Genomic DNA, 12,490 nt, shown 5'->3' with positions numbered 1-12,490 from the left:
AGGATGAAACGAGCAGAGTTATTCTGAACGCGTTCAAGCGCAGTAATAGGGTAGTCATGGCTTGGATCCCAGACTGCTGCTGAGTATTCTAATTTTGGAAGTATTAAACTTTTATAAAGGACTGCTTTCAAAATAGACGGGGTGCGGGAAACATTACGTCGCAGATGACCTAGCGTTTTTAGCGTTGTTGATGGCATCTATATGAAGCCTCCAAGATAGGTCGGTTGAAATGTGAATGCCTTGGTATTTATAAGAATTGACGCTTTCAAGTTCCATGTCATTCAGAGTGTATAAAGGCGACGAATTAGCAGTGCGGGTGACACGCATTGCCTTGCATTTGTTAGAGTTTAGTTTCATCATTGACTGATTACACCAATTAATTATAGCCGTGAGGTTGCGCTGTAAATTGTTAATATCATTATCGTTTTTTATTTCACTAAAAATAACGCATTCATCAGCGAATAAATGTATGTTAGATGACACATAGGATGGAAGATCATTTACATAAATTAGGAACAATAACGGTCCGAGGACGAAACTCTGTATTAATAAAAATTCATTTTAAAACTATCAACTGCACCGAATGAGGTCAAATTTTGAGGATTTATAATTTAACGTATGTGGAATGAAATTTAATAATCAGTTAATGCTCAAATGTTAGCTGTCATGACTGCTTTAATAATCAGTAGGACAGGCTTGTGAAGCTGGCTTCCCTGAGTCGAGTCGGTTTTCGTTCCTGGGTGGAAGCGCTTCTCAAGAAGATAAAGGCTGCTGCATGTAGAAGCGGACCGGGGGGATATGTGAGACCCGTATTGGTATTCTTCATCCAGTCACTCACGATCTCAAAAGAGTGGCAAACCGGTGTCATGTACCGGTGGTATGCTCTGCCACCAAAAGCCTGTCGAGCTAAGCCATCGCATAAGTTGCGAAAACCAAAACGTCGGCTGTCAGAACCAGCATGGCCAGCGTTTCGTAAAATGCACCACTAAACTCTTGCATCAATTTTCGTTGTCCTATGATGAATCCTCTATTGTACAGACGGCACGTTGCGTGTACGACCTACTTAGGGAGCATGCAAAATATGTAGAATATAGGAAGGGCGAAAGACTTGTCGAACACTGCAGTGCTTGCACTAGTTGTATACCACGGTTCTTCGATGTCTGGATTCCGGGTGGAGGCAGAACACAGACAGCTCGTGAAACTATGGGAGCCTTCTATATTCAAAATGCGAGTTTGAAGTGTATCGCTGAAGCGTCAGCTGTTTTGTTTCTATGAGAGTCAGAAGAAGCGCCTGCTCTTATAAGATTGGTTCTTGTATTTCCCTGTTACCGTGTGCTTGAGCGCGTCATCAAGGAGGGCTATATATGTGGACCCCTTTTACCTGAATGAACAGTTGTGAGCAACCTCCCGTGGCGTCTCGGGGCGCTAAAAGCATTTTTTTACTATCTGACAGCCAGTTAACTCGGCAGTTAGCTGTGTTAACGATGTTAAGAGGTCCTCGTGCCATGCAGGCCAGCTGGCCAAACGAGCTGTTGGCGCTAAGCTTGAAAAGCGCTGGACGAGGACCGAGGAGTGCAGTCGGCTAATAAGTGCCATAAAATATCGGTCTTTGATCGTCGCATGTACAACATTTACGATGTTGGCTTCGTGCCGTTCCAAGTGACGCTCATTTAAAGGCAGCAAAAAGTTTCTATTCGCCTTTGCATATTGGTTATGCGCTTTTTTTTATAAAAGATGAAAAGCTTCATATGGTTGGCGCATTTCGATGCGCTGGAACTGTGTTCCGAATGAACATTATGATAACTCGCGCGAAGCTAGTTAGTTACGTGGATCTCTATATAACATCATTGGAGGCATATCGAAGCATTAATTTGTGGCAGCGAACAGTGGTTTCAGCCTCGAAATGGGCCTGTGCATTTAAACGACCCGTAAAAGGCAGGCGCCTACTGGCTAACACAACTGCCACGTCCCGAGCAAATTACGCACCAGGATTTAATTTGACAACACAGTCGGTAATTTCTTGGCATGCACAATAAGATCAAAAAACAGCGCGGCTACTTGGGACAAACAGAGAAGGGAGAATAACGGACAAGCGCTGACTAACAACTGAAGTTTATTCGAAAAAAGCACAGGTAATATACACTTTTTTTCTTCAAGAACCAGGACGCATGCGCTCCCAATGAACAGTGTAAATGAAGAAAAAAAGTGTATATTACCTGTGCTTTTTTCGAATAAACTTCAGTTGTTAGTCAGCGCTTGTCCGTTATTCTCCCTTCTCTGTTTGTCCCAAGTAGCCGCGCTGTTTTTTGATCTTGCAATGCACCAACTAGCTCAGATTTCCGTTCTTCTTGGCATGCACAAGACGCCTTACTCAGGCGCCTTGGGATTCACAGTGACCATGTCGTGTAGTGTAATAGATCGGTGAGAGGCGCGGCCTTCCGACCATTTAAGCGGCCACTAACGAGGCCCTAAGCATGTGTGTACCAGTAAATGGCCAAGAGTAATAGACAAAATGGCATACCGCACAGTACCGGCTGCATGATTACTTAATAGTACCGCACGGCAATCAACCGGCTGCATTGATCTGCGCCTTGTCGCAGCGACGAACCGTCAAACCAACAAAAATACACGCATGCGCGCAAGGTTTCGCCCATCACAAAATCTTTGGCCGGGTTCTTCCCGGCACCAAGACACAGCTTCCACAACAGCTTCCCCAAATTCCTCAATTCTCGGTTTCCTGGCTGAACTTCGACAGCAAAAAGGCATTTAACTAGGTCGTTTATTCCGTTGTACATCCCACAGGACTGTAAATGCATTGATAAACAGTGCAAGACTAAAGCACCCTGCAAAAAAAAAAAGAAAACACGCACACAAGGGACGACAGTGCCTCGACGAAATGCATGAAAGTCAATTTTTTTTTTCGTTTTTTTTTTGTGCGCACGAGACAAAAGCACATGCACACAAAAGCTCAACCAGTGTTCGAGACATGCGGAAACATCTTGACAGCGTAGGTGACCAGAACTTGACTTTTCACGTGACGCTGTAAGTAGAACGCTTCGAAAAGCGCGGAAATGTCAGATTGAAACTGCTGCATCGTCTTTGTTGTAGAAATACACGCTGACCGTAAAGGCAGCAAACCTTTGCATTTTCTTCGAGTAAACAGGAACGGCTAGGACCGGGCACAAGCGGTATAAATTAGCAGGCACGTCGCCAATCAAGGTCGCCAAGACACCATATAATGGCGTTTATTAAAACCGTCTGTAATAGCAACCCGCCCGTACGCGCGCGCTTTTGAAGGATCCGTCGCGGACGCACTATAGTCCCTGGGCGCGCGTACGCCCACGTTGGCATGGCGTCATCTGATATTATGTCTGGTATGTTTTCCTCCTGTGATCGGGCTGGCACCGCTGGCCGTGCAGGGCGAGATATGTGTACTCCCGAGGTATCGAACAATGTTTTTGTCTTTTGTAGTACCGGTTCATTTCCCTCCTCTGAAAATTGAAGCATTGTTGAAAAAGAAAAAACAGTTGTGCCTATTTCCTTGCTTTGCGTCATCACTCGAAGCTGTTCCCTTTAAGAAAAGTCAGCTCCAGTTTCAGTTAACGATATATTTCATGGCGTGAGAGCGGAAAGACGTAACAGCACCTCACATCACGTTCTCGACACGCCTCGGAACTTGACGACGTCTGTATGTATTATTTGGTTTGGTTATAGGCACGCAGTCCAGCATATCCGTCCAGCAGGGATTTCAAATTTATGTAGCACTCCTCTGCCCTCCCCCCTCTTTAGCAAACAGCCGTTGAGGCTCCCCGCGTGCCAATCTATCATCGTTTTCACCTTTCTTTTATGCCATTGTGGTACACATTCAGCAGTTTCTTCAGGTCTTCGAAGCACTTTTGACATTTTTTTTCGTTGTTTTCTTCACCTTCTGTTCGTAATGCAAACATTTAAGCTTAATCTGCAGCGTGCCTTTTCGCCGGCAGCACCTCCTCATTAAGCCGAATAAAACCACTAATGGCTTATCCCTTGACCTGAGCAGCCATTTGCGGATTCATGGCACAAAATTTTTTACAATCGTATTTTTTTAATTCGCCCTTGTTTATCAATGCACTTTTTTCGCATAAACTTTCCTTCTGAAGGCTCTGGGGTTTCTGCTATTTATCGTCACAAACGAACATTTAGTTTTCTGTGGTGCTCTTAACTACTCGTGAGCGCAGGACAGCATTGATAACCAAAATATTTGTGCGCATCGGAAGAATAAATCGTGCCTCTGAACATCATCATAACTGCATCTTAGCATTCGCAGTTGCTTCACAGTCATTGTTAAAAGTGCAAGCGGTTTATCTTCTGTCGCAGTCCTAGCTACTCGGTGCGAAAGATAAGCTTTAAACCAGAGATTTTGCTAAGCGTTGTTTGGTGTTGCAATGTTCTGCGTTAGACGTTTCGGTGCCGCATAAATACAAGTAGCTAAGGGTATTGTGCGCAAAGCACGAATTTTGCTAGTCATCGGAAGATTAGTCCAACCCAATCAATATGCTCATAACAGTACATTGCTAGAATAGCAGCTTGGGCATGTTGGTTATGCATCTTGAGGTAACAGCGCGGAACGTGGACGGGAGCACAAGATTAGAGGACGACACAACAGCGCTCGTTGGGTCGTCCTCTAGTCTTGTGCTCCCGTCCACGTTCCGCGCTGTTACCTCAAAAAGTACATTACTATTTTACACGCTTGCGTAACCATTAAAAGTCATTGTTCAAGAAAGCTCCACACAGGCACAGGGTGTCGAGACAGCCAACGATCCCGAATGGATATGTACGGCATCAAAGAACTTCTCGGGAAACAAGAGGGAACACACCGCGTGTACGACGTTCGGTTTCGCCCAGTGCATCCTGCTGCAGAACTGCGGCAGCGGAATGGGATGATGCTGCAGCATTTGCGCCGCTCCGGTGAAGCATAAAACGTTGAGGCGTCCTCTGAGATAAAGGGGCATATCAGCGACTGCGGTAAATTGGAGCACTCCATCAAATATGCACTCTCCATCCATCGTCGCGTTCGATTGATTGTTTCGTTTACAACTTATGATTGGAAGAGGTAAACTTGAAATTCTTGGTGAGGCGTTGTCACAGAGAGGGCAGCGCATCCCGCCAACGATTTCTTTGGCGCCGAAAAGGTTCTCTATTCATTTTAACCCAGTCTCGAGAGCAAAACTGTGGCGCGAAAAGGATTCTCTTTCTACTCGCGTGAAAATCTCTCGAGCCTTGCTGTTTTTCGCTCTCCCCTCTTTTATTTTTGCGTTCTGAGCGGAGCATTTTTGTGCTTCCAGAGTTCCACGAGTGCAAGAAAACCTAGCACGGCTGCGAGCAGGATTGCGTCAACACCCTAGGCGGCTACCGCTGCGAGTGCAACATCGGCTACGAGCTACACTCGGACGGCAAGAAGTGCGAAGGTACGCTCTGCACGTTTATTCCTTTTGCGCACTAGCTGAGATATGGCTGCCCTGTGCGTACGCCATATGCTAGCTTCCCTAATATAGAGTTGTTAACTGCTTAGCACGTCTTTGAGTAAGCAGACGGCCCACCCGAATTAATTCGGATCATTAAGTTTGTTTAGCATTAGTAGCCTGAAAGACCAAACAGCGTCAACACAGCAAAGTACGGGACAGCAAAAAGAAGTACAGAACAATTCACGTAGCAAAAATCAGCAACGCAGTTGCACATAACTGTTGGTGCTACCCCGCATATAAGGCCAAGGGAACAAAAAAGCACGATCCTTTGAATAAGCTGAGCACCGGGGCTAGCTAGTGGCTCCTCTGGTGATCTAAGCTACGTTTGTAGCCATGGCAGCCAATGCATTTTCTGAAAACGGTGCTAATGCCGCACAGCGATGGAGATATAACATCCCACTATACCCCGGCCATTCACGCATTATTTGAGCCACTATATGTATCGTTTCTAGAGAACCTGAAAAATGAAGGAGATTTCAAACTCGCACTTGTTACAACATAGTAGTGTTGGTCAGGAGCACGTCACTTGGGCTACTGCCAACTGCCTGCGCTGGCCAGCTGCATGAGGTTCGCCCAGATAAGAATATTGCCTTGCACTAGAAGCTTCTCTATGGTATATCCAGTGGTTTCAGCGGAATGTCGTATCAAATCAGCTGCGTATAAATGGCAGCAACCTTGAAAAACAAACACAGCAGGGAACCGAGCGCATACAGCAACCACGATACGCATACGCTCCGTTTTTTCCGTAAAAAAAAAAAAAGACATTCTTCCTCGACCCACTTGAGAGCGCTTGTCAATTGGAACACATACGAATGAAGCTTGTCAGAGTTTTGTTTCCTGGTAAAACATTGATTCTGATTCTGAAAATTCCAACCACTTTTGGTTGCCTGTTATACATATTCTTCTGACAGCCTTTGCCGCGCAGTTTGGCAACTGCTCGCTGTTTGCGCTAAAACCGCATTACTCTGACATTTATCGATACCCTTCATTGAGAAAGAGCACAAGGGGCTGTTTTTTTTTTTTTCTGCACAGGGAGAAAGGGAAGTCTGTAGCGTATAGCGTAGCCGATAATCACCACGACCACCGTCCGAAAATTTTCCTCTCTCTCACCGTGAGAGGAACAGAGCTATCCACTGCATGGTGGCCGGCCTATATGCAGGGTACATACGGAGGATGTGTGCTATTCACGCCTGTGGGTACAGCATCAGATACCTAACCGATAACAAGAGAGTGTTGCAAACTTGTTGCGCATATAGGGAGATAAGTGCGGTCGAAGTCGCAACTGCAGGCCAGTAAAGGCAAACGCAGATTCAAAACCTGCCCCGAGTTTCGTAACAAGAGCTTCGTCTCCCGCGTTTTTGGAAGCCTTACAAGTCTTGGAAAGCTACTCGCTGTATCTACTGTCAAACAATGGGATCAGCGCTAACCCCCAGTGGACAACACGTGGTCGCCGTCCTGCGTTGTCGTTGTGTCCTTCTTGCCATCAGTGCACAATATCGCGTCCTTTACTGAGGGCACGATGATGTAAATAGCCCCCAGATTTCTGGAACCTGTTATTTAACGGATGCTTCGGCCAAGAACAGCTTGTAGGCATCTGAAAGCTCCTTCTGAATGCCCTCTAATGGCAGGAAAAATAGACCCTGCTCTCTGCGGTGAACAGTGGTCAGATGTGTGTGATTACGGATTCTGAAGAACCTTCCCACGTAAACTGGGGAAAAGAATTCTAAGCGTGGCACTGATTATGGACTGCTGTGACCTCCACTTGTAGTGCTGTCAGTGACGGGATGCTCTCGGGTGGTTGGAAAAGACCGATGCCGCCGTAGATGCGCATTTCGGCAGGGCTAATTAGGGCTGCAAAGCTTGCGCTTTCGAGTTTAGTAACCCCTAAGCACACCTAGGAGTTTACCGCGGGAGCAGTTTATTTGCTTCGTGCCATAGGGCCTCGTTGAAGTGGGCCAAACTGAGGTGTTCACCGCACAGAAGGTGAAGAAGTAGATAATGATGACGTGTTAAGATGAAGAAGAACTAGATAATTATGATATGTTATGCACAAATACAGACCAATCAGCTTGCTGTCTGTTACGTGTAAGGTATTCACTAAGGTAATCACTAATAGAATCTGGACAACCTTAGACTCCAATCAAGCAAAGAATCGAGCAGGTTTTCGGAAACAGTGCTCTACTATCGATCATATCCATACCATCAACCAGGTGATAAAAAATGTTCGGAATATAACCAGCCCTTATACATAGCATTCATTGATTACGAAAAAGCATTTGACTCAGTAGAAACCTTGGCTTTGATGCAGGCATTGCGAAATCAGGGGTTAGACGAGCCGTACGTAAAAGTGCTAGAAGATATATTAGTGGCTGCACAGCAAGCATAGTTCTGCATAAAGAAAATAACAAAATTCCCATAAAGAAAGGTGTTAGGCAAGGAGACACGATCTCCCCAGTACTATTCACAGCTTGCTCAGAGGAAGTATTCAGAGACTTGGAATGGGAGCAGTTAGGAATAAGGGTAGATGGAGGATACCTCCGTAATCTGCGATTTGCTGATGACATGCCTTGCTAAGTAACTCGGGGGATGAACTGCAAATAATGATAGATGACCTAGACAGGAAAAGTAGAAAGGTAGGCTTAAACATCAATATGCAGAAGACTAAGGTAATGTTCAACAGCCTCGGGAATGAACAGCAGTTTACGTTAGGTAGCGAAGCACTGGAAGTAGTAGGCGAATATGTCTACTTAGGACAGGTAGTACTGCAGATCCGGACCATGAAAAGGAAATAACAAGAATAATAAGATTGGGGTGGAGCGCATTTGGCAAGCACTCACAGATTATGACTAGCAACTTACCGGTATCGCTCAAGAGAAAAGTATACAACAGTTGCATCTTACCAAGACTCAACTATGGGGCTGAAACGTGGAGGCTAACCAGGAGGGTTCTACTTAAGTTGAGGATAACGCAGAGGGCTATGGAACGAAAAATGGTAGGGGTAACATTAAGAGATACGAAGCGTGCAGAGTGGGTCAGAGAAATAACTCAAGTTACTGACATTCTAGTGGAAATCAAGAAGAAGAAATGGGCATGGGCGGGACATGTAGTGCGAAGAGAGGATAACCGATGGTCGCTGAGGGTAACAAACTGGAATTCAAGGGAAGGAGAGCGTAGCAGGGGCGGCAGAAAGTTAGGTGGGCGGATGAGGTTAAGAAGTTCGCAGGGGTCAAGTGGATGCAGCTAGCAAAGAACCGGGTTAATTGGAGAAACATCGGAGAGGCCTTCGTCCTGCAGTGGGTATAGTCAGGGTGATGATGGTGATGATGATGATGATGATACGTGTCTCCTCAAATTGATTCTCTAATGAAACTTTGAGAATACAGGTGTAGGGTGCATATATTAAATTCCCTTTCTCTCCAAAAACGACCCCTGACTACAACAATATTGTTTCCTCTTCGTTTCCTACACACCTGCAGCTCTTCATGTCCAGCCCCTGGTGCTTTGTTTCGGTCCCTAGGGTATTTCTTTCAGTTTAATCTTTTCTGTCGATTTAGTATTGATACGCTGAGTTTGCTTGTTTTATATGCCTAACGATGCCTTATTTCTCTTCTGTCGGATATGATTAATTGAAACGGAGCATTGTTAAGCAGTCATTGTGGTGTCTACAAAGGTATTGTCGATGTTTGTAAAAAACACTGTAGCTGCTTCTCATATGTACATCTCTCCGACCCCCCCTCCCCAATATAATACCAATTAGGGTGCTGCAATTGCTTCAAATAATCAATTAAAACCAGTGCCCTGAACAACAAGTACAAGCACAAGGCTTCTAACTATGCTTGCTTAGCCTAGTGCGTGTTTTTGGAAAAGAATGTATGGCGGCCGCATGCGCAAAAAGGCGCCCTTAAAGGATTTTTGCGCGCGAAACATCCACCAGAGGGAACAGGTGACGGGCGCAGGAGCTGGAGACACGACCATCTTCAAATGTTGTGGTTAGAAAGTTTCTCAGTGGGTTATGAATTTATATGTCATGTGGTCTTTGGCATAATGGTTGGGCGGAAGTGGGGACGAGGATCATTAACACTGCGCGTCGTTCCATCAGAAGCGGAGCTTAAGTGTCCCCTAGGTTTACGAGATAGCCCTCTTCTTCCAGGTACAAACCCGGGGACCATTTGCTTCCACCAGGGTGACCTCGGAGCTTAGTCAAGGTCAAACTAGAACTTAGCACGTCTAGGTGGAAGCCACGCTCAGTGTGTTATGCTATGGTAGGCTGGTGCATGACAACACGACTGACTCACCACTAAACTATGACCTCGACATGTGACACTGAAAGTTTGGTGAGTCTCAATAACGTCGAAGACCAGGTGATACTTTGTTTAACCCTCTCCACTTATTCAGCCTAATTCACGAGTTCTGTTTAAAAGTATGCATAATAAGCCCTGTAGGTACCCGGAACAGAATCCCGCGCCGGCGTTTCCACGTCAGAGCATGCTGTTATAAGATCGACTTATTTGCACTGAACACAAAAATAAATTATACATAAATGGCCTGTGAAGACCTGCTCATTGGCTGAAAGCGGCAGTCACAAGGTTCGCAGAGCCTCAAAGACCGCGGCCAGTAATTGGTTCTACGAAACGACGATTTTGATCTTCACTAATCATTTGGGAGCCAATTGCGTTTGTATGCTTGCAAATTTATGTCGGTAATCAGTCGTTTTCGAATTCAGTAAAGAAGGCTGAGTCGGCAGCAAAAGTTTGCAAGACGCTGGTCTGTGGAGAACAAATTACCTCGGCGCAGTCGCTCGTATCTATCCTCCTAACTGCCTGCAGGTGTAAGCTGATATAAGGGCTCCACGAGCCCGTTTCTCACCGGGCGGGTGGTCGCAAGCAACGCTATACAGCAAATATATTCCGGAGCACGCGAGCGACATAAATATTGGTTGGCGACTGTGAGTTCTACAAAAGAGAGAAACGGCTATCGTTTTATAGGGAGGACCTCCAGGGGCATTACCAGCCATCGTATAGCGGCAACAGAGAAAATGGCGATCAAATTTAAACATTTCGTCGTCCTAGAATGCACTCATACCACGTCCGATTTTTTCCATCATGCATTGTTTTGCGGCCTTTCTTCACGGATTTCTTGAATTTTTCCTTAACTGGGCTCTTATGATCATACGTGTGCCTCTGTGTTTGTCCTCAGACGCGTGCGGCGGCATGATCGAGGCTTCAAATGGTACCATCACGCGTCCATCTTTTCCGGACCTCTAACCGTCCAACTAGAACTGCATCTGGGAGATCATCGCCTCACCCCAGAACCGCATCACGCTCAACTTTACTCACTTTGACCTGGAGGGGAATAACGTAAGTAAACACCACCCTCTTTCATCGCTTACTGTTTCAGGCTGCACGTGTGGCCTAATGTCACTTTGCCCTGGTGCGGCTCTGTTTTTTGGTGTGCCATTGTGTTGTCACGGTAAACGATTTTCAGTCATGTGCCTGTGGTCTTAATGCGCTAAAAAGGCGTAAGAAACTCTATCGGAGCGGAAACGAACACGGAAACTTATGGCAGCGCAGTCTTACTTGAAGTATAGAGGTGAACATAGCTTATGTGCGTGAGTGATAAAAATACGATATCACAGGATATGAAGGTGATATGGGAGGGTAATATTAGACTCAGCCTGTCAGAACTCTACATTCAAGTTACCCCTAGGACACGCAGGCACGTTCTTGCGGCTTGGTTAAAGCGGGACTTTATGCTGGTAGCTCTCGCGTCATACCATTAAAGGCTGAGCTTAATTTTCCCAGTAATATAGCGCCTACACTGATAAGACGTGAAAGGGGAATAATGTAGCAGGCAAAAGAAGTTTTTGCTGCCATCCATGTTTAACCAGAGCTAAACCACAGCTAATTTTTCTCTTGATTGCATGAAACAAGCTCCAAAAAGGAGAACACGAACAGCTCATGCCCCCCATCACTGGTTTCCATAATGCGAGCCCGCTAAACCCAAGCAATTTCCCCACTTTTTACAAATCCCAAAGTTCTGGGTGGCACACAGAAGCATTCAGATAGAGTAGTCAGCTCGGTAGCTTTTCCAGGGCAGCATATATGTACTCCCCTCACAGAAGAGCACTGCTCTCGGAACGAAGACGTCGATGATCGTGGAGATTGAGCATGGCGGTCCGTCATGCGGCTCTTCCTTAAGCTTCATAGCCCCAGCAACATAAATCATAAAGCACAGCACAATTCTTAACAACAGGCAGAAAGCAAACATGGTAGGATCTGATTTTAATCTCCTTCAAGAGTTCATTGTGTCCCAGAAAGACACTGCATCACGTCATAGGATAGAACACTGTTCAACTGTCTATGGCGTATTACACATGAGGCAGTTCCCTGGCCATGACAAAAATATCTGCTTATCATGAAGCCATGCCTTCACAGGGACAATCGCCGCAGCCGATCACTGCTAGTGCAAAACTGCAACACTATCACGCTTTGCAGTGAATATCGTCGTCTTATGAAGTTCCATCTGCGCCGCTCCTTCATTTAACCTAGCTGAATAAGCCATAGACCTTATCAACCAGCCTCCAGGGGCGCTCCCATTTTTAAATCCCCGGTAGGAAAACCAAGGACGAGGGCGACGCCTAGCCGCGACGCCGTACTGGACTGCAAGAAGTTCGTCGCGTTGCTGTTCTCTGCGCTTGCTTACATGTGGTTTGTCGCTTTTCGCCGTGTTTTGGGAGAAACAGTCTCCGCGTCAATGCTTGTACGAGCATTTTTTGCTCCCCAAGGCTTTGAAGGAGGCTGGCTGTTGTGAATATATAAATAACGGGCTGTTTTGTTTCATGGCCTCTGTGCATTCAGTTGACACTCGTCCGTCGTGCTCGACGGGGACCCAGCCAACCCAGCTTATTAATATCGGAGGTAAGATTACTGCTTATTCTATTTCGTTTCGATACCTATTGACTCTATACCATTTTCTGCATCTCGTGT

At 45.9% G+C, this 12,490-nt stretch overlaps 1 long non-coding RNA gene across 1 annotated transcript; it reads left to right on the top strand.

Moving 5' to 3' along the window:
- Nucleotides 1–726: 726 nt before the first annotated feature.
- Nucleotides 727–10,855, top strand: LOC146182606 (uncharacterized). Its single transcript, XR_014708619.1, has 3 exons — nt 727–800; nt 5,325–5,447; nt 10,701–10,855. It is a non-coding gene; the product is annotated as an uncharacterized LOC146182606 (long non-coding RNA).
- Nucleotides 10,856–12,490: the final 1,635 nt, after the last annotated feature.

Source organism: Amblyomma maculatum, chromosome 7 (assembly GCF_055883805.1).
Source record: "Amblyomma maculatum isolate TAMU_Amacu chromosome 7, ASM5588380v1, whole genome shotgun sequence".
In the NCBI taxonomy this organism is placed as follows: Eukaryota; Metazoa; Arthropoda; class Arachnida; order Ixodida; family Ixodidae; genus Amblyomma; species Amblyomma maculatum.
The sequence above is the reverse complement of the archived record's forward strand: the minus strand, read 5'-3'. Positions and strand labels throughout refer to the sequence as shown.